The sequence below is a fragment of the Cryptomeria japonica genome, chromosome 7, assembly GCF_030272615.1.
Source record: "Cryptomeria japonica chromosome 7, Sugi_1.0, whole genome shotgun sequence".
Lineage (NCBI taxonomy): Eukaryota > Viridiplantae > Streptophyta > Pinopsida > Cupressales > Cupressaceae > Cryptomeria > Cryptomeria japonica.
The window spans coordinates 214,135,276-214,159,631 of NC_081411.1; the positions used below are offsets into that span (position 1 = coordinate 214,135,276).

General features: G+C 35.4%; 1 pseudogene; it reads right to left on the minus strand.

The window, feature by feature from the left end:
* Positions 1-986: 986 nt before the first annotated feature.
* LOC131028413 (coniferyl alcohol acyltransferase-like) lies at positions 987-2,570 on the minus strand (annotated as a pseudogene).
* Positions 2,571-24,356: the final 21,786 nt, after the last annotated feature.

Consider the following 24,356-nt stretch of genomic DNA (forward strand, 5'->3'; position numbering starts at 1 on the left):
AACTTGGAGTTACCAGATACATGTCACTAAAATATAAAATCATTGCTTTCTTTTTATTTAGTTTGAGGAGTCTACAGTTAACTAAATCAATTAAACAGAGATATGCTCTGTAACATGTGAGCAAGAAAGTTCATCAAAGAATATATGGAAACGAACTACTTGTTGTGGTGAAGGAACAAGACAAATTCACAGCAGAAAGCATCACTTTAATAGCTTCGCTCATCCCTTCAAAAGTCTCTTGCTGCAAATCAAGATTATTATTTTTCATTTATTTATAGTATTTCTCATTTGCAGAAATGTTGTCGAATTTTTATTAAATATTAGCTATTCAAAAAAGCCCTGCTGCAACCCAACATGCATTCCCCAATCATTTCAATACGTCAACGGCCACTATATGTACCTTGGTAGAAAGATGGGACTTCAAGAATTTTTATGTCAAACCGCCAAAAACACTACCATTTGAAACGTTCAAAGGACAATCAGTGTCCCCTGTTTCTGAGTTTAGACAAACAAAACATTGTCTGTAATTGCGAAATGAATAGATTACATGATTGTGATTGTGATTGTGATGTAATATAATAGACATTAAGTTTTCACAATCTAAGAGATATAAATCAGCTGTTTCTGATTTCGATTATGTGTAAATATTTTCATCAAATTTACGCATAATCTAATCTAGAACTGCTGATTTATATGTAATGTAATATGTAATTTAACTGATAAAACTAATAAAATCATAACAATATAGAAAAACACATAAAAACTGAATTGCATAATAACAGTTGACGATGATACACAACTTTTAAAATTAATAAATGAAACATTTCAGTAAACTGTGATTTATGGACACTTGATTCTCTAATTTGAACACCATAAAACCTCTTACTGCCAGCGGTATTAATAAATTCAATTCCTCAAATACATTACAATATAAAAAAGTAAATATGGGATATACAGTTATCTCCAACACTTATTTGTACAATGCTTCAAACATAAACCCACCTTGGTTTCTATGATATTCCTAAGCCAAATGTAAGAAATCTTGTGTGATTTGAAGTAGAATGCGATTGGCATCAGATTCTATTGCACTTAACTGTTCCATTGGAAGATGCATGTATACTATCCAACTACCGTCTCCTACAGGGCTATGAGTAGGCATGACATAGCCCGCTTCAGCACCCCAAGGGAAATGGTAGCTTACAAAAGTAGGCTTTCCCCATCCAAAATCAACCTCATACAAAGGAAACGACAGTCTAGAAGACACCAAAACTGCAGGTCCTGAGGACTCCATGTCATCTGCTCCGCAGTAAATCTTGGCTAAGACAGGTGTTGGCTTTGTAGTCTCAACGAAGTCAATTAAGCTTTAAAAGTGTTCCTCATTTGCTGCACTCTTTATGGCATCATGAATTAACCCTGCACTCCAACAAAGTGGTTTGCTTTTTATATAACCAGCATTAGACTCAGCAAAGGGCAAGGTTAGAACATTGCCAAAGTAATTGGCAGAAATCCCAATCTCCCTTAAGTGTTGGCGTCCATCTACAACTATTCCTATTTTACAATTCATGGTGTCCTTGACCTTGTGGGTGCTTATCAGTAGCTTCCACAAGTAAGCACTGAAAACCTCTAATTTGGTGTTACTCTTACCACCTTTTTTTGCATTGAATTGGAGATCCATAATGTTCTTCACATCTAGATAGTGAATTCTACTTACTAAAGAAGGTGGGTGAGGGTTTTCTTGGCTGAATTCTTGTGAACAATGCCTCACATACATATTGTTAATTTCAGCACAGTGAGCAGGGGAATCTCGAGGGCATAATATGGAGCGTGTAATTCTTGGATTCAGAGATGCAGTTGAGTCATTTCTAGAAAGCTTTGCCCAACTTGTGAAAAACATGTTTGCAGAGTATGCATCTGCAATTCTGTGGTCGAAAGTGCAACCAATAACAAGACCTCCACAGCCAAATTCTGTCACCTGCAAATACCTAAAAACTGTTAAGATTGTTATGCAGAAAGCAAAAAGGGTGCAAAGAATTATGTGATCTTACCTGAACAGCAAAGACAGGAATGCCATCTTCTTGAAAGGGTTTTGAAAGTAAAGGAACAAGCTTCCCCTGCACAGACTCATCAGGGTCGTATAAATTTAGCTGAGAAAGAGGAGCTGCAACATAAGCTTGGGTGAAGCGAACTCCCTTGTTATTGCAATGGACCTTTGGTAGGCCAATACTATCTGTAACCAATCTTCCCGCAAATACATAATAGGACACTAACACCTTCGAGAGGGAAGTCTTGAGATGAGATAGTGCTGATGCAAAAGTCCTAGGAAAGGGATTTTATAACAGAAGAACGCATGGACAGAAACTGGAGGAATAAGGAGATCTAGATTTGATAGAGGAAGGATGTGCTGCTGCATTGGAAGTGTAGGCACCATAACTTCTGTGTTAACAATCTTCAACTCATAATCTTTGGAAATGGGAGCGTTAACTGAAGCCATCTCAGCACAATCTCTACAAGCTTATCCACGAATGCAAGTTTCAACCATTCTTGTTAGTTTATAGCATTAGAAGTGCCGATTTGCTTGGTTTACTACTGATTAAGCCCATTCCGATTCATTGCCTAAACAAAATTTCTTGTAATTCTTCAGTAGCTTGTACCACACAATATAAATTTTCTCTTATCCAAAACGACGAGGAACATGTTAATGTCAGAATTGCGCTGGCCCCGTATTATTTTGTTCTCCACGGTGTACATATTGTCTTACCCAAAACGACGTTAAACCTGCAAACTAAGAATTGTGGTGGTCATTCTGTGCTCGTCTAGTCCAACGATTTAAATATTTTTTAATTCAATTGTTCAAATTAATTTTTCTCTAATAAGGTGGATTTTATTTAAAAATAACACACTTTCTCACTTTAACATGGATTCTTTGTATTTGCTAATCGAGCATTTCTTACTGCAGCTTTTAAAACATGTCAAAAGCTTCAATGCACGCCTGGAATTTGACAGGCTATATGGCCGTTTTTTCGCTTTTGGATTGTATATGACAATTTAAAAAATTACTGGACAGTATACATTGACATGTTATTTTTTTTCTAAAAACGTATATATAACACTTCAAATTATTAATAAACCGTAAAATATTATAATAGGTTATATATTGATATATATTATTTAAGAATGTTTATTATAAAAATATAAATTTATTTAAAAAAATAAGATATATTTGTTTCTAATTTTATAATATTTTAATATGAATTTTCAAAATAATTTCTATTTTCTTAAGTGCATTTAGAAACTTAGTCAATTTATTTTTTAAATATTTTTAAGAAGATTGTCTCAAATATCGATTTAGAAACTTGTTATAACTGAAATACTAAAACATAGTTGTTTCTAATTTTTAAACTATTTTAATATGAATTTTTAAAGTTGTTTCTACTTTCTATTATAAATATATATTATGTTATTATTCTTTTTATTTATCAATAAAATGTAAGTTTGCCATTGTACTTCATTTTTCTCATTATTGATGAATTTGAGGAGATCTCAAATATTAATTTAAAAATAAAATGTAGTTATTGTGAGAAGGATGACACAAAGAAGATTTTTTTTGACAATAAATATTTTTTTTAAAACGTCAAATGAAAGGCATTGAAATTACCAAACCATCATAAAAAAATGATATGACAGGTAGGAGTGACCATCAAATTCCAGACCTGCTTCAATGATTGAGTCCCCTGGATTTAGTTGTGTTTCCCGCATAATTAGGCACCCAATTTAAACCTACACCATATGATCTTTTACTCTCACGCCTTTAATATAGAATTATGTTGTACTTTGTTTCAAAGGTTTAAATTTAAAAAATCATTAAATTTTGATTAAGTAGCATCATTTAGATGTGAAGAATGTTTTGTTACTATGAGAAATAGGTTAGTTATTTGAGAGTGATTCTCATGTGAACAATTTTCTAATGACACCATCAACATTTTTTTCATTGTCTATTCGTACTTCTTCATCTTTTCAGCACTTATTTCTTAAAGATGAGGATATTGTTCTAGTTTCATCACCATTGCCAATTAAGATACATAGATATAAGGTGTTAGTATTTTGAGTCATGCCAATTTGGATGATCTTCAAAAGCTTTTTTTTGTTGTCATGGGTATTCCTAAGTGGGACACATTTATAATAGAGTAATATTCTTATTTTATGAGAATTTTAAAATTTCAAGAACTTTTTCTAGTTTTATTCTTGAGAAAACATTGTGTTGGATGCATGGTTTTTATAGTTCTTTTAATAGTGTCATTACTAAACATAGACTTAGGTCTCTAAGGGTTTATTCATGATAAGCCTACCTAAGTATCTATTTGATAAATCGAAGGCTCTTTAATGTTTGACTATTAATTAAGTCCAAGCTTTCTATTTTCTTCAATTATAATAGAATGATATAGGGTAAACTTTTATTGTTGGAAGTATTTATTATTTTGTTTATTGAAATATTTCTCTCATCAGTTATTGTTTTGGGACTATTTTTCTCAATTCTTCATTTGTTAGCAGAGAAGGTGATTGTGTTTAGAGTTTCATAATGTCAAATACTAACTCTTTTCCAATTTGACAATTCAATGGAAGTTGATTATGATTACTGAATGACTTTCTTAGCAGGAAAAGATATGTGGGAAATTGTAGAAACGGGGTATGAAGAGCCTCAATATTGGAATTCACTTGCAACAAATGATGTAATGGCTAAGAAGGAAGCTAAGAAGAAGAAGGCATAGGCTTTATCTCACATTCAAATTGCTCTTGATAAGAGCTTATTTCCAAGAATTGCAGATACAAAGAGTGGTAAGAATGCCTGAAAGACTTTCAAGGAAGCTTACAAAGGTAGTGATGAGATCAAGGTTGTGAAGCTACAAACCTTGAAAAAGGGAGTTTGAGAATTAAAAAATGTACGAAACAAATAATGTGAGTGATTATTGCATAAGGGTGAAAGATGTGGTCAATAAAATGGCTACTTTGAGTGAAATAATGAGCAAACAAGATGTTGAGGTCTCTAATATCGAGATGGAACAATGTTGCCATCATTATTGAAGAAAGCAAAGATTTGTCCTCTCTTGAATATGATCATCTTATTGGATCACTCAAGATCATCTTATTGGATCTCTTATGTCATGCAAAGAAAGATTCACTAGAAATGTTAATAAGAAAGTTTTTTCATCTTAGATGCAGATTTCAAAGAATGGAGATTCACCATCAAGGCCAAGGTAGAGGCCGACATCAGACTTTTACAAGAGGCACTATCAATTCTGTGTCAACAATTTTCAACTGGTAATCTTTGGAAATCAGAGGGTTAACAAAAGCTATCTCAGTACAATATCTACAAAATTTTCCACGGATGCAAGCTTCAACCATTCTTGTTAATTTATGGCATTAGAAGTGCCGATTTCCTTGGTTTACTACTGGTAAAGCCCACCCTGACACATGTTAAAAATAAGAATTGCACTAGTTGTATCGTGATGGTTTAATTCTGTATGATTTTGTTCTCTACAATATAAACAATGTCAGGATTCCGTATAGTGAAACATTTTGAGAGTTAAATTTGCGCTAGTCTTGTTAATTGCGTACTATTGGCTTATCCCAAACGACGTAAATATTGTCTTATCCAAAACGACGCAAATAGTGTCATATCATAAACGACGTAAATATTGTCTTATCCAAAACGACGCAAATAGTGTCATATCATAAACGACGTAAATATTGTCTTATCCAAAACGACGTGAAACCTGCAAACTAATAATTGCACTGGTCTTATAGCAATTGCTTATTCCGTGCTTCCCTTTTCCCACGATTTAAATATCGTTTAGTTCAATTGGTTAAAATTAACCTTTTTGTACTGATGGGGAGATTGATCTAGTAGCAAAACAATACCTTTATCTAGTTGGATAAAAAATTCTTCAAGTTCAATGATACCTTAATCAAGACATTAAAACAGATTATCTTTCAAAATATATAAGAAAACTAGATTTTACACATATATTCATCAAGATAATATACATTTAAAAAATATTAAATGAGTCTAATTAATAATCTACAAGTATTCACATACATTTTATTTATTATATAAAAATACATAACAAGATCATGAAGTGAAGATTTTAGTATTGTTTGATTGGCTAACAAATCACTACACATCTAAAAATATACATTACACATATAGAGACACACTCACTCAAGTTCAATTTATCCTTTAAATAACTCAATCAATAAAGATTAAAAATTATTTATATTACAAATTTAATATAAGCCCATATTATTATAATATTAAAATGTCATTCCCAAATATGGAAACTATGATCAAGGGGGTTCTTCTATGTAAGTTTTTATCTCTACTATGATCCCTTTGTTTCTATCATTTTCATCATATTTCCAAATAAATCCTTCTGAATACTTAATACACGCATAAGAAGATGTAAATCTATATTAAATTTTGATACCCATGAGTAGTACAACTACATAGAATGACATACTTCTTAGGGATCATTTTCCTGAAATTGTACCGAAAAATACATTATAAATCTACCTAAATTTACCATGGAAGCATGGGGGAATTTTCCTCTTCGATCTACAGATATTCTCTACATTAAGGATTCCTTTAGATCTAGTATTAAAAGGCATGGAGAATCTCATGAAACCTACTACAAACATAGCTTGAATATAGAGTGTAAACATCAAGCTATTAAGTCCTAACCACTAAATTAATTAAGGCTTCCTTTTTCATTCATCTTTTCCTATATAGATCCATGCCCTTTTATTTAAAATATACTTTTTGGCATGAACAAATCAACTATTGTGGTTGGTGGGCATTGTAGATGCATTAATGGTATCTTCCCACCATAAGTAAACTTCTTGTAATCAGACCCAAAATGATGAACATTGGTTACTTGGTAGTAAAGGACCTTTTATGATGGGTTTAAATCTTTTATGACTCATTAAATACATTATAGGTTATCCATGAGGGTTGGTGGAAGTTTTGAACTATCAAATGTCAAGGAGAATCCATATCACATGCCTTCAATTATGTTGTAGAGGTTCATGGGTGACTAGGAAGTCACTCCCAAACATGATGTAGAATGCACAAAGTTTAAGGATTTAATATTTTTATGGAATTTCATAATATAAAATGTGAAGTGTCAAGGTTCAAGCCTACCTCATGATAGATACTAGGGAAATGGAATTTTGATAGGATAATAGTTATAAAGGGAAAATGAGATGAAAGTAAGATTATCAGACTTGGTACTCAAGGATGGGAAAGTTTGACAATCTAGTTTGAAAGACTTAGAATATTTTTAGGTAAAGGATCAGGATATTATGGCTAAGAATACAGGCATGACATTAAAGGAAATCCTAAAATTTTGCAACTCTAACAAATAGATAAAACACTAGAAAAAAAACTCTACTTAGACTATTTATGATCTCTTATATTTCTTGAGACTTAGGGGACCCACATAGGATGTCTCAAATTGATTATCAATAATAGGTTGGAAAAAGGGTTAAATGTACAAAATGATAATAAAATGATAAGAAATGACACAAAATAATGGGATGCCAACATTGTCTCTAGTTGGGATGTGTGTCTCTTACAAGCACAACAAGAAATGAATCTCCAAGAAGAACAAAAATAAGAAAATAAATGGATTAGGATTGACTTATTAAAAAGAATAAAAATATATGAGTAAAACAGACTAGAGATTACAATTCACTTTAGATATTATTATCTCTCATTTATTCCCAGATATCATAATCTAACTAGAGATGTAGAAGTAGAACTAAAATATATCAAATTCTAAAGTGAGTAAAAATCTAATTATTCTAGAGGATGAAAGAACAATTGAAGAAAAAAACTTGACACCAAATGGAGGAGCTTTCCACCTCATATACCAATGCTTAGAATGGACTACAACATGCCACACTATCATCCTCACTTGATTCAATTTGCACACCTTTAAATTTGCATTATAATTGTTGGTTTTCTTATTTCTTCACCTATCAATTACTAACAATCGATATTAGAGCTTTGTGAATTTGGTTTTTTGATAAGGGTTTCTAGATTTGAGTGGGACAAATGTCTAAGGAAGGAAGATTCAAGGTCAAAAACTTTAATGGTCAAAATTATTAACTATGAAAAATGTAGATGGAAGATTACCTATATCAAAAAGATTTTTGGCATCAATAATAAGGAAAAATGAAGAAATATGTCACAATGTCAGATGAAGAATGGGATATTTTTGTTAGAAAGGCACTGGGAACCATTTGTTTGTGCCTTGTACTATCTATAGCATTTAATATATCCAAAGAAGAAATAATTTTTGATTTGATGACAATACTTAAAATAGTAATGTTAAAGCCTTGGCTTCAAATAAGGTATTTTTAATGAAAAGGTTATTTAATATGAAAATGGTTGAAGGTGATTATGTAGTACAACATTTAAATTAATTTAATATAGTTACCAGTCAATTATCTTATGTAATGTAGTAAGTTTTGATGAAGATCTTAGGGATCTCTTAAATATAATTGAATCTGATCCCAATCACAATCTACTTCTAGTCACACAAAATCTCTTACATTTAGCTTAGGAATATCTTAGAAATATTCTCTACATTTAGGATTCCTTAAGATTGAGTATGGAAATGCATGGATAATCTCATGAAATCTACTACAAATATAGCTTGAATGTGGAGTGTAAACATCAAGAAATGAAAACCTAATGACCAAATTAATTAAGGCTTTCTATTTTCATTCATTTATTCCTATATAGATCCATGCCCTTTTATTCAAAATTTACTTTTTCGGCATGAACAAATTAAATCTTGTGGTTGGTGGGCATTGTAGATGCATTAATGGTGTCATCCCTACTATTAGAAAACTTCTTGTAAATCAACCCCAAAATGATGAACATTTGTTACTTGGTAATAAAGGACCTTTTATGATGGTTTTAAACCTTTTATGACTAATTAAATATATTATAGGTCAAACATGAGGGTAGGTGGGATTTTTGAAATATCAAAAGTAAAGGAGAATCCATATCACATGCCTTCAATCAGGTTGTAGAGGTTCATGCGTGACTAGGAAGTCACTCCCAAACATGATGTAGAATGGGAAAAGTTTGTGGATTTAATTTTGTTATGAAATATAATAATATAAATATAAAGTGTTAGGGTTCAATATTACTTCATGATAGATACTAGGGAAAGGGAATCCTGATTGGTTAATAGTTATAAACGGAAAATGAGATGAAGGTTAGGTTTGTAGACTTGGTACTTATGGATGGGAAAGATTGACAATTTGATTTGAAAGGCTTAGAAGATTTTTAGGTAAAGGATTAAGATATTAGGGCTGAGAAAAAATGCATGACATTAAAGGAAATCCTAAAATTTTGCAACTCTAACAAATAGAGAAAACACTTAAAAAAACCTATACTGGGACTATTTATGAGCTCTTTTATTTCTTGACACTTTGGGAACCCACATTGGATGTCTCAAATTGATTATTAATATTAGGTTGAAAATAGGGTTAAATGCACAACATGGTAATAGAATGACAAGGAATGAGACACAAAATAATGGGATGCCGACATTGTCTCTAGTTAGGGATGAGTTTCTCTTACGATCCAAAGAAGAAGAAAAAATCTCCAATAAGAAAAAATGGACAAATAAATGGATTAGAATTAACTTATAGAAAAGAATAAAAATATATGAGAAAAAATAACTAGAGATTGCAATTCACTTTATATTTTAATATCTCTCATCTATTCCCAAATCTCCTAAACTATCTAGATATGTAGAAGTAAAACTAAATTATATTAAAATCTAAAGTGACTAAAAATCTAATTACTTTATAGGATGAAAGAACAATCTAAGAAAAGTAACTAACACCAAATGGAGGAGCTTTCCACCTCATATGTGAGTGCATAGAATGGAATACAGTGTGCCACACTATCATCCTCACACAATTGATTCAATGGTTCCCAAAGTTCTCATTTCTAATGCCAAATTTTAATTCACTTGCACACATAGAGAACGAAAAAAATTGGGTCCGATTTTTTAAGGGTTTTTCTTAGTCAAACCCCCATTTTTCTCTTCTATTGTCCATAGATAGATAGAGATAAAATTTGAAAAAATGATAAATGAATAATATTAAATCCTAACATTATTAGGAGTTTAGTGTTATCAGATTTCCACGATCCATGCTAATATTCAATTATTTGTTTCTCAATTTGATTGTGTATACCAGTTTTTTATCATCAACGTTTCAAATCACACTCCCTGATTCATCATCAGGATGATCAAGAATGCCAAGGAGATGAAAAGTCTGCAATTTTTATCATCACTGTTTCGAATCACACTCCGTGATTCATCATCAGGATGATCAAGAATGCCAAGGAGATGAAAAGTCTGCAATTTTTATTATCAACGTTTCGAATCACACTCCATGATTCATCATCAGGATGATCAAGAATGCCAAGGAGATGATTTGCAAACTTTTCATCCCCTTGGCATTCTTGATCATCCTGATGATGAATCACGGAGTGTGATTTGAAACGTTGATGATAAAAAACTGGTATACACAATCGAATTGAGAAATAAATAATTGGATATTAGCATGGATTATGGAAATCTGATAACACTAATCGATACCCTTCATGAGAAGGAATTATGTGTGAAATCTAAACAGCTGGAATGCCTAAGGATCAAGCTAGCAAAGAAGGTTGCAGATCTGACTTTTTGAAGCGTTGTAGAGATTGTCAGTTGATCCCCTCTTTCGTGAAAATTTCCCATCATCTTGCGAACGCCCACACGAGACATATTTTCTTTTAGGCCTGTCTTTCTCTCCTCAGATTAGTCATTAAATCAACAAGGAGGTCTATCAATTTTCTAAACGCTAGATTCTTGCCTCTTCATTTGGAGCTCGCTTCTTCATTACGTCCGGACCTTTGGGCTCGCCTGGACTTAACTTCCTATGCCAGGGCCATGGGCCATTAGGTGGAGTGTATCAAGAGACAAAAGAAGAAGTTCCTAGCTCTGCAACATAGACGCCTTGCCAGCCATCATTCGCTGTCCCTTGCTATCTCGATCTCTCCTTACCCGTCACCTCACCAATCCTCGACTTCACCACACCCCTCTTTGCACTCGGTTTCTCCTCCCTGCTGGCCGGACCCCAACCCAGTTGTGAATCTCCTGCCGCATCCTCCCCAACAAGCGCTCTTTCCTATAGCAGACAGCGTAGGCTTTGTCAATAATGGGGATTATTCTCGTGTCTAGGATGATAACCACCTTTCACATCCCCGACAGCAATCGATCAATTCTTTTGAGGATTCCTCTTGCTCAAACGTGATATCTGGTGGTTTTCCTTCGCTCCCCGAGAGTTCCAGCGTCCAAGCACAACAAGCTGACTTGCAACGGCCCCTTTCCAACAGCTCTTCCTTGTCACATCATGGTACGTTGCCCTTGGCTCAACCACTCCAATCAACTCTCTCTTGCATTATTTGTTCGAATGATTTTGGCTTCCGTAATTTTGTTTCTTGCAAGCATGACCTGTCTCAAGCCCCTTCTCTGGCATCACATCGGTGCCACATGTCATCTTTGGATTTGGTTGATCCTTCCCCTACGTCGCGTCCCGCTTCTAGCCCATCACCGGCCTCTCTTCCCATTGAGTCACCCTTTAATGCCTCCCCCTCGTGTTCTCGTACCGTCTTAGGTGACGCCTCGTCCTCTCATTCTCTTTCCCCGAGTAGTCCCTTCCTTCCTCGGTCTTCTCCCATTATTTCTCCTACTAAGAATTGGGAGTTGAAGCTTGTTGTCAATTTGTCTCATGCCTTCATTGATCCTCTCGCCTTTAACTTTCTCAAGCGTGGTCTTAGCTTTGTTGTGGCTCGTCGTTCCATCCCTCATGTTGACTTCCTTATTGAGATTGAGAATGTGGTCTGCACGCTCCCCGTTGATGTTGCTGAAGAGGTTAGAAAAGATTGTGTAATGGCTCTTCGACATACCAAACCTCCAAAATGCAACGTTCCTAAAGCTGAGATTCTTGCTTTTAATCAACTTATGAGAAATAGTGACCTCATTATTTCTAAATCGGACAAGGGCTATGCCAACATCATTATGGACAAGCATGATTACATTTCCAAAATGCATGCCCTTCTTGCGGGCACCAATAGCTACGAAATTGTGTCTTGTAACCCTTGTCCCAAGATCATGAAGAAAGTCAAATTGGCTATCTCTAGCTCTCCCTTTGATGATGTGACCAAGTGGCATCTTCTTCCGTCTAAGGAAGTGACTCCTCGTATCTACGGGGCCCCAAAAATTCATAAAGTTGGCATTCCTTTGAGACCTATTGTTGACACTATTGGTTCTCCTACTTAAAAATTGGCCTCCTTTCTTACCAAATTAATCTCGCCTCTGGTGGGTAACTTTGTCTTCTTCATCAAAGACTCCACCCATTTTGTCCAATTATCAAAGAGACCAAATTGGAGAGAGATGACATCTTGGTGAGCTTTGATGTGGTCTCCCTCTTTACTAAGGTGCCCATTCTCGATTCCATAGAGATTGTTAAACGTAAGGTTAGTGGGGAGATTGCCTCCTTGGTGGAACCGTGCCTCAGATCCACATTCTTTTCGTTCCAAGGGGTCATCTATAAGCAGGTTGATGGGGTGGCCATGGGCTCCCCTCTCTCCCCAATTCTAGCCAACTTATATATATGGAACACTTTGAGGACTTGGCCTTGCATTCTTTCCCACTCAAGCCTAAGTGATGGAAGCGATACATGGATGACACCAATGTTTGTTGGCCCCATGGTCGGGACAAGTTACATGACTTTCATTCTCACCTTAACAACATTTCTCCATGTACGACTTTCACCATAGAGCTTGAGTCCAACAACCAATTATCTTTCCTTGATGTCTTAATCCTCAAAAAACCCAATGGCTCCCTTGGTCGTTGGGTTTTCCGCAAAGCCACCCATATCGATATGTATCTTCATTCTTCTTCACATCACCTAGCCAAAAATCTGGGATTCTACAAACCTTGGCCTTAAGAGCCCATTGCATTTGTGACAATGAGAACCTTATTCATGAGCTCGCTCATCTTCATCTAGTCTTTTGGTGGAATGGATACTCGAACAAACAAATCTCTAGAGCCTTCCACGAAGCCAAATCTTATTTCCACTCGGTCACCACCCCTCAGCCTCCCTTCCTCCTCTTCTTTTGGGTGTGTCCCTTCCTTATGTTGAAGGCATTTCCCACAAGATCACTATAATTCTTCTCAAAAAAGATTTGTGGTGTGCTTTCAAACCCTTTTCCACCTTGAAAAAGCATGTGCCCCCTCTCAAAGACTCCAAGGATGTCTTTTTAGAGTCAGGAGTCTACAAGGTCATTTTCTCCTGCGACATCCCCTTTATTGGTGAAATAGGCTATTAGTTCATTACTAGAATCAAAGAACATGGTGTTGATATCAATCATGAGCATGTGCTCAAATTGGCCTTAGCCGAACATTCCTCTACCACCAAGCATCATATTTGTTTAGAGAACACTCAAATCTTGTGTAAGGAGGACAACTTCTTCAAATGGAAGCTTAAAGAGGCTGTCGAGATCATTAATCATCTGACCAATCGTAATCGAGATGATGGGTTAAACCTAAGCCTATCTTGGCATCCTTTACTCTCTATCCTTAGGAGCCATCAGCGACCCCCATCTTGATCTCTCTCCGCCTTGCTTTCCCTTCTTCTCTTCTCTCCTCCCCCTCCTCTTGTTTTTCTTTTCTTTTCCTCCTTTATTTCTCTCTTGAGCCTCTTTTTGTCTCCTTTATTTTGGTGTTTATTTGTTTTCATTCCCTTCCTATTTCTCTTCTTTGATCTTTTTACTCTCGGGTTTTTGTATTGTGTGTTTTTGAGTGGCTCGTTTTAGTTTGTTTGCTTCCTATTTATTCTTCTTTCCTTGTATTTATATTTCTAGGTTGTGCTCTTGTCTTTAGTGTGCTATTTAGATGTGTGTGGGTGTATACATATTTGCATATACATGTATGCATATATAAATACATACATGGCCGCATATATTCACACACACACATTTCTATATAGTATGTATGTATTTATGTATGTATGTGTGTATGTATGTATGTATATGTATACATATATATATGTGTGTGTGTGTGTATGTATATACATATATTAATATATGTATATATGGATAAATATGCATATACATATATAAATATATATATGTATATACATATATTCACATACATACATACATATACATACATATATGTATGTATGTATGTATGTATGTATGTATGTATGTGTGGTGGCGGGAAAAGCGAGATCGGGTGACTAGGACCTAATCCCACTTTTGCCAACACATTGGGAATATGAAAGAGCCTAGGGAGATAGCTAACTTTGGCTACTTCTTGTGAGAAAGAGAGATCCAAATATTATCTCTTAGGGTTTATATTCCTCTTGTTGCAAATGATAAGAAAAACTAGGTTTTGAATGATCAACTAGACTAGGAGATAAAGAATGAAGCATAAATGAACTCGAAAATGCACAAACTTGCAGATCTGAAACTGAGGCAATGAAAGAATGAAAGGGGGAGGATTCTGGATGTGTACCTGATGCTGCCAATTGACCAAAACTGACTTGGACTAGGGTGCCATGCCAATGTCCTGTTTCTGCAGACAAGAGGCTGCAACTGAGAAACTGTAAATCTGAGATCCTGAAGCTGCAACCAGCTAAAAATCACTGAAAAGTAGGGGGACCATGGCACCACGCCATTGTCCTAGGTAGGACCAGGGCACCACGCCCCTGTCCTAGGTAGATTAGAGCAGATCTGATGATTCTGGGTGGTTCATGTGCCTTTTATTGAGCTGAAAATGCCTTCGGGTACATGTTTCTAAACCTGCAACTGAAAAGGGAAGGTTTGGGTGGCTATATAGGGTTTTTCCTTAGTAAAACCCCTGTGTCGATGATTTTCACCTCCACAAATAGCCGATAATGTACTGAAAATGTTTGTGCTAGAACCTTGTGTGTATGCAAGACCCTAAAATGAAAGTAAACAATCTAGAGCAACCCTAAAGAGTAAACCCTAGTTGCTTGTAATTGACAACGTAAATTCTCTAAATCAATGATGCAAAGTAATCTAAAGCATCAATGTAAATATGCAAATTGATGTAAAGAAGCTCATACCAAGACATGAAAATAACATGAAATCATACCAATCCCCAAGGGAGAGATATTGCCACTAGATCTCCTATTATTCTTCAATGTCTTCAAGGCTCCTAATTGATGAGGAATGCTTGACAAATGCTTGGTGAATGTTGTTGAACAATCCACATAGGCTTCTCTTTCACTACATAGAAGGCTCCTTATGCTCCAAAAACCTACTCTTAGATTCTTAGTAGATTCATCCATAAGAAAGAGAGCTCTTATGTATGAAACCCTAGATCTTAATTACGACTTAATTTTGCCTTTAGGACGACCTAGGAATTGAATTTCCCACCAATATTTTGGGGTTAAGCATTATAATATCATATAATTGTGCTCCCAAAATTTCAAGAAAAAAATCGAGGACCGTGGCAGGAACACACATGGTCCAACCAAATTTTCACCAAACTTTCAGGGCCATTAGATGTGATGATATTAGAGTGGATCCCAAAGTTAGAACTGATTTCAAGGTGTTTTGATATGCGAAATCAGGCCTTAAAGGTCGAAATAGGACATATTTAGGGTTTATGATGAAATGATTTATAAAAAGGGGCACACTTAGGGTAAGGGGCCCAATTTTATAATGCGAGGAGTGGTGAAATAGGACTTTAAATTTAATTAAATTAATTAATTAAATTCTTAAAGGGAAATAATAATGCAAGATGCAAACACACTAAGGCGGGTGCTAACCTAAGTGTGAAATTGTACCACCCTAAGAAGGGTGTACAATTTACGATAGTACAATATGTATGTATGTACACATTCATAAATATGTGTGTGTATTTATATATGTTCTTTCTTATTTATTTATATACTTACACTCACTCACTTCTTACATTCATATTTAGATATTTGTAGACACGCTCATATGGTGGTATGTTGTATTCCCCAGTTTTTTCTCATATTTATAGCTTGTAGTCCTTGTTTTAGGATTTTTGTTTCTTGTTATTTATATTTATTTATTTTATGTCTTTTCCACTTTTATTTATTCTTTTTGACTTTTGAGCATTCTAGTTTTTTGGTTTTCTTTATGTTTTGGTTTATTGTATTGTTTTGGGTTATTATTATTCTATATTATTTTTCCTTGTTTTATGTGCCCCTTCTTACCCTACATATCTTTTTATTCCTCTTTAGGTTTGCAACTAGCTATTTTTCATCTACTTGGTATTCTTGATTATCCTAATGATGAATTACAGAATGTGATTCGAAACGTTGATGATAAAAAAATTATATACACAATTGAATCCAAAAACAAATAATTGCATATTAGCAGTTTAAAAGTAGAGATATAAATGTTGATATGTGGTGACTAATCATGCTACAGGAAGTTTGTGCCTATAAGAAGTTTGCAATTGTAGGAAGGACATCAATATGTTAATTGCACTATAGTAAGGATGTTAGAAAATAGTTATAATTTAATTGTTGGTTAAATCATTTAAGTTATTAAAAATAAAATGTATGAAACTAATTTTTTTTGGATTCATATGAAAGTGTTACCTTGTGATTCGTCCCTCATAACAAGAGTGAGTCACCTTGCAAAATTTTTAGTTGAGTCCTTGTCTTGTTTAAAATTTATTGGTTCAATCCCTAATTCATTTGTAAATTGTTTCTAAATCCTTAGCGTCAAGTTTCAATGGTCTGTTTGAACCTCATGAACCCCTCGAACCATCTTGAAAAGAGTTCATAGTGTTCATTTAGGTACCACAGGTTCTAAGTTGTGTCTAAGATATTTTAAGGCTAATATTTACGTCAAGTGTTTTTCAGCAGCTCTATTTTATGGTCGCGGTCAATGTTTCATATCCTTTCTCTCCAGACCGTGAACCATTTGAACTTAGTTCAAACAGTTCAGTGTTGTTCAACATGTTCGATGAAGTTCAAAGGGCCAATGACAATCAACAAAGTTAATCTTTTCAAAAGGAAATCTCCTTGGTGCAGCATATGCTTTGAACTACCTGAACCCTCATGAAGTCAGTTCAAATTATTCATGCATGTTCAAATCAGGTGGGTCCCATAGACTAAATGACATGATGGTGCATTTATTGGCAAGTGTGATGAAAATCTGACCATATCTCGGGTGACGTCAACCTGCCGATTTTTGAAGGCAAGTAATCATTTTTGGGAATTGGCAATTATGTCGAGAGCACCATCGTGCATTCAATGCACACGCATGATGTCAAATCCCAATGCTTGACACATTTGAGTTGATAGCCGAAATTAATGCACTAAATGAGCTTTTGTCGCTTCATTCGTTATAAGGTATGAAGTGATTAATTTTTTAAACCTATTCTTCATTGCTACGGAGTGTTTGATAGAAGGTTTGTCTACTGGTAGTCATTTGATTGGTTTCAACTGTGAAGGTGAGTTTTGATTCCTATCTTCTCCAGTGATTTTTAGCTGTATTTCTCTCTCGTAATAAAATTGCTCGGAGAAATATGGGTTGTTTATGAATTATGAAGTCTACTCTGCATCTTTTCGAAAATATTTTCAGTCTTGCTTGCACAGAACCCATTGTCAGTGAGACAGACTTGAAAGGAGAGAATTTGGAGGTCTTGAAGGAAAGGGTGTTTAAAAATATTGATGGTTCTATTGGTTTAGAAATTCTAAGTAGTGGCCTGATAGAGGTGGCAGCCTTCCCTCCTTCTATTCGTTGCCCAGAATTAGTTAGGGAGTGCATTGCGAGATATGACCCTAGTTCTGAAACTATCAAGAGGGACAATGGTGAAACCCTCCTTGTGATTAATAGGGAAGTCATTTCTTCTATTTTCAAATTGCCTGATTATAAGTTCTGCAATTTTTCCCCTACCCAATCAGTCACTGAGTTCAATGCAGACAAGACTGGACACCAAAACAATATAGCGAAGCATTGGTTGAGAGTTCCTCAGAGAGGTGGCTCCAGGTTACCTAAATATCCGAACAAAAATTGCATGCTTCCCCACATCCATGATGTTATGTTGTTGTTACACCAAGTTAGAGGTTCAAGTGAGGCCTACAACTTTGATGACTGGATTTACTATTATGTGCAATTGGTGTTGGAAGGAAAGCAGTTCCTTGACTGGGCAGAGCTTATTGCTAACTCCATGAGGGAACAGCTAAGCATGGCAAAGAAGTTCAAGAAAAATTTCTTTATGTCTTCGTATTTGATATATTGTTTGGTATGTGTCAAAGAAATAATGGGAATTCCTAGGCAACTTGCTGAAGGGGATGTTTCTGTATACAACTTTTACCCCATGCTGCAAAAAGATAATGCATTGTTAGATTTTAGGAGAGTGCATAATGCCTTCCTGGGAGACTTATGTTATGAATTGAAGAACGTGAAATCTAAAAGGATGACTTAAGATGCCTAGGCCTTAGTGAAAAGATATGGTAGCTTCTTTTTTTGGTTTCCTCATTTCTATTATATAAGGGTAGGTGGTTTCGAAGAAGATCCTTTCAGACTTCCTCGTTTTGGTTCAGATTATTTTGTCCTTGCCGAGATTTGTAGACAATTGTCTACTATCATTAAGAAAGCTCAACCCAGGGATAAATGGGAGGATCATTTTCCTGTTCAATTGGGCACTTTATCTTGTAGTTCAATATCAGATGTGTTGAGCATAGGAGCTAACTTGAAGAGTTTTAATTTTCAACTGTATCATGAAAGGAATGGTTTTGATAATAAGGGTTTCTCACGGACTCTTGGTTTCATGCCGCACCTTCCTATCCCACACTTGGAGGACTTTTGGGAAGATTGTTGTGATGAGCTTGAAGTGTTCAGAAGAGAAAATATGAGAATCGTTTTGGAACAGGTAGTTTCACTGTAGGTGAAACTTGATATAAGTGGGATCAAAGAGGATTATCTGGAGCTAGTTGAACCTGGGTGTCTAGATCAAACTGGACCTGAAACATCCTACATTAACTAGGATGTGGAAGAGGAAGATGATATACAACTCAGAACAAAAAGATTCCTAGAGAGAATTGTAGATTGGGTTAATAAGAAAAGAATAATGAAATCAGGCATCAAGATTGGTCCTGTAGGAGATATTGTGATTTCTCTACATTCCCCAAAATACTTTTCTAACACTACTTCTATGCCTATTGATGTAGGTAAAAATAAGAAGTCATCTCACATCAAGCATGAGCCTAATCCTGCTTTGAACTTTCTTTCTCCTCGATATTCAAGGTCACAGAGTGTTGCACAGAAGAAAATGGACTAGGTCAGAGACACAGAAGTGAAAGACAAGATCCCTGATACTCAAATTTTTGAGATCGAGGACCTTGATAGTGACATTGTCAACACCATGGATTCTCATGCAATCACTATAGCCATGACACCACCCCCTAAAGTAACTGGAGTTACAGCTAGTTCAAGCACAAATCCCAAATGGTTAACTCCTTCAGTAAGTAAAAAACGAAGCTCGATCCCAGTGTCTATCCCAATTCAAGACATGGTGGTGAAATACATGGAGAAAGGGCATAAACAGAAGAAGTTCAAAACAACCACAAGGTTGAACGCTGATGAAAAGATCAGGAGATGGGTTGCTGAAATCGGTTCCTACGAACCCAAGGAAGAAAGTAAAGAAATAAATGTAGAAAATTTTGAGGTCACCAAAGTAGATCTCGAAAACATGTGCAGGGACTCTGATAACCACCTTTTCAATGTGACGGCTAAGAAGATGCTCACTAAATCAGAAAAAGATAGACAAGAGAAAAGGGAACTGAAACGACATATCAAGATTCTAACTCAATTCATTGATAGCCTAGGCTGTTTTAGAGTACTTCCCATATTGCAGGCTTTAGAAAGTTTTGATCCCACTTCACAAGAGAACAAGAAACTGATTAATCAAGTTCAGCGAGCCAAGAGCATTGCAGAGGCTGTAGAGAAATGGATTGAAGGAGTGATCAGAGATGGCGAAAAATATATTATAGATTCTAGGAAGCTATGCGATGAAATCCAAAATCTCACTATGGAGATCTAGAATCAGATTGTGCCATGGGAAAATGAAGAGCATAAATGGGACAATGTATTACCCATGTTCACCAAGATAGAAAAATATGGAGCCACGAAGTTTTTAGTAGAAAATTCAATTAAATTTGTAACTGATGAGTGCCAGCTTTTTGTATTGAATAAAACTATACTGTGGCGGGTAATTATATTCAAGTCTGTGATCTCTGATGCCAAGGCCTCTGTTTATGAGCTTTAGGAACTTTAGTGTATCTTGGTCAATGACAATAAAGTGGTTAACCCAAACCATGATTGGCAACTAGGACTTTGTGTGTTGAATACAAAAGACGCGGTAAAGGCATTTAAGCTGCACATGGAGAAAGTTAAGGCCAAAGGCAACTTTACTTCTGAAGATATAACATAGATCACCCAAATTGAGTCCATGACGTTCATTGGTAATGATCAGTTACCTAAGCATGTCGAGAAAATGGTAAAGCATAGATGGGAAAAGGAAGCCGCAAAGGCGAAAATCAATGCCATGAAGAATTTGAGTCAGTCTATAATTCAGGAGCTTGCAACCACCCATGACGCCTGGAAAAGTGGGGGAGGAGATGATGCTGGAGATGAGGCATAATATGATGCTTATGCTTTGTTTTTATTTTTATATGCTTTTCAAAACTTTGCAATGACTTCGGGACATCTGTCCCCTAAATACTCTGTTGGTTTTATAAATGTTTCAGAGGAGCTCGGGTTTTCAGGGAGACCTCCTCTATTATTAAAAAGGCTACTATAAGTTAGATGAAATAGATTTAGAAGGGGTTAGAACAGTTAGAACGGGAGACTTAGAAATTAGAAAATTTTTGTTTTGTCCGAAAGAAGTGATCAATTTTTCTAGAATCTGAAATTGGAAGGAACTTTTGTGTGTATCTTGACACCTTTGTGCATGGAATATACATATAAAGATCGTATGCATTTTGGGGTTTAGAATCTTTGAGTTTGAATCCATGGAGTAATGTTTCTTTGCAAATATTAATCCAGTCAAATTGTCTGTGATTATTTTTCTGATGAAGAATGCTATTATTAATTTGGAGCTTCCTTTTGTGTTGTTTAGAAAGATATTTAGTTGAAAAGAGACTTTGTTTCCCTTGTTTATTTTTATGAAGTGCTGAAATCAGCGTTGTTGAACTTTGATTTGATTCCTTCTGATTTCCGTGGTGAAGTGTCTTGAAGAAAATCCTTTTCTAAAATATTTGCAAATTGTTGGCCTCTCATCTAAGAATGAAGTAGGCAGCCTTACGTGCTTTCAGATTAAAAGCATATCAGTTGTATTTAGTTAGATTATTCCCTGAATAACTAATGGAGGGAGCTATACCTATCTAAAATTTAGAGGGAAGTGATGTATGCCACACTTACCCAACTGTTTAGTTGAACTTTTGTTTTTCAAGGAGGGTAACAGAGCTTTGAATTCATTCAATTAAAAGAAAGACAAAATCTATTCACTAACAGATTTTTGGCGACTCTGTTGGGAAATCAACATTTGATAGATCAATATGTTATATATATGTTAAAACTGAAACTCAAAACCAACAGTATCAATAAAGACCACCTGGTATTGGAAAGAGAAGAAGAAGTAGGTGAGCGGTTGATAGAGTTGTTCAGAGGCCCTAAAAGAAATAACACTGGATTCTCGTCCTTATACTAGATCACAAAGAAGGGAGGGAATTTTTGATAACTTTTTCAAAAAACTGCAAGGGTTCTCATTCTCTACAAATTTCACTCCCAAGAGGAAGGCTAAAAGTAGACCTTCTTCTCCTACTAAAACTACTCCCAAAATATCTCTCTCTTCTAGCAATTGGAAAGCATTAACGCTTTCTGGAATCCAAGCCTCTCCTCTTGTAACCATTTCCCTGCTTCAATCATGGCTCAACCATGGGGTTTTGTAGTCAGGCCTCTTGCTCTCGCTGTTCATAATCCTCCCTCGAAAGGAGCTAAAGACATTTTACCTAAGTTCAACGGAGACGGGAAAATATTAGTTGAAGAACATTTGAACTCCTTTAATGTAGCAACTAGGATACTGGCAGTGCAGCACAAAGATGTGGCTATTAGGCTTTTCGCTCAAACTCTTACTGAGGGAGCAATAGATTGGTTCAGTCATCTGTAGGCAGGATCTATAACTAACTAGCTAACAATGAAAACTACTTTCAAGAAATGGTTCAAGAGTGTTGATGATGAGCACTCACTTTTGTCTCAGCTCACACAAATGAAGAAAGAGATTCATGAGCCAATGAGAGATTATGTGGCTAGGTATAATAAAATTATTCATGAAATTCCCCAGGCTAAAAGACTAATTGTTGATAACTAACAATGTTTCTTTATCAACTCTATGCCTCCTGATGTTGGTTTCCATCTCAGAAGAAATAGGCTAGCTGATCTTGATACTACATAGAACCAAGCTATAGAGCTTGAAGATGATTTAATAACAACAAGGAAGTGGAGAAAAGATGTGCAAATCCCTCAAGGACAATCTCAAGCTTCCACTTCTTTGACTAATCCCATTGTCCAAATATTAGTCAATAATATGATTGCTTTGAAGAGGCAAATTCCAATAATTGGAGGTTCTTACCCACATCCCTATCAAGATATAAGTAGGAAACAACCAAAACATCACAATTATGGGCGAACTTTGCAACTCCCTGCTGCCCCGCAAAGATTGAAAATAGAAGGTCCTCCTGATAAAGGTGCTATGTGCTCTTTTCACCTTACTTCAGATCATGATGGGAGTTCTTGTCTTGATATGATAAGGCATGTTCAAATGGAAAGAACAAAGTATCTGGCGACTCTGGATCATTTTACCTTGAATATGAATCAGATTCAGAAAGAGGTTATAATATTTTGGTAACTCTTGAAGACCTTGCATGTGCAATCCTTAGAAGGAATAAATGAACCTCCCAACCTACTCCTTTTGAGAACTCTACTGGAACTAATTTCAAGGGTAAGGGTCCTGCAAGTAATGATTCTTCCTTTCATGCAAAGACTCCTGAAGTTAAGATTTTGCAAAGAAATACTGAAAGTAAAAATAATTCTTCTCTTTCTCCCTCTTTTGACATAATTGAATTTTGCAAATCTTCAACTGTTCAACTTTCGATGGCCGAATATTTGAAACTGAACCCGAGGGAATTGGACAAGTTGGTCAAATATGTAAAAGAAGATCCTACCTTAGAGTCCTCAGTGCATAAGTGTGTGGTTGATAATGATTTGTTTGTTGCTGAAAAACCTACATCTTCTTCTTGTCCTCCCATTGATTCGATTAATCCCTGTGCCTTTCATAATGCTGAAGATAAGCTTGATACTGAAGTTCTGAAACCCAAACCTTTTTATATCTCTCTCCTCTTGAATGGTCATAAGCTTAGCAATTGTATTATAGATTGAAGGGTGTCAGATAATATAATGCCATCATCTGTTTCCAGAGCTTTAGGTTTAACACTTACCAAGACATTTGGGAGATGTTACTCGATGGATGGGAAGCAGGTCCCTCTCATTGGGCAAGTAAAGGATGCTCAAGCAGTACTTGCAGCGTGTCTGTATATAAGGGTAAAGCTGACCATTTTGGTTGCTGACATTCCTGCAAGTTATGGGATGCTTTTAAGTAGGACTTTCTGTAAGGATTTGGGGGGTGAAATCAAGATGGACTGGTCAGAGGCTATTATTCCACTAGGAAAACAAAAGATAAAACTTGAACCTGAACTGAAAAATAAATATACAGTTTTTCCTTCTGATAATCCCAAAGCCCAGATTATGTTCCTAGAATGTGAATTTGGAAATTATCTCATTCTTTCACCTGATAAAAAGGAGTTAGGAGAAGCAGTTGATGAACAAGACGAACTATGGCAAATGGAGTTCGATGGAAGTTATGCCAGCTCTGGTTCAGGAGCAAGAGTCATTTTGCTTTTGCCAAATGGTAATGTTTTTCCTTTTTCTTTTAAATTGGATTTCAAAAATACAAATAACACTGCGGAATATGAGGAATTACTTTTAGGGTTGAATGAAGCCAAATGTAAGAGTATAAAATTTCTTAAGGTGAAAGGTGATGTTGAGCTAATTGTTAAACAGGTAAGAAATGTTTACTCTGTTAAGAATGATAGACTGAAACATTATAGAAACAAAATTTGGGATGAGATAGAGTTTTTTGATGCTTTCT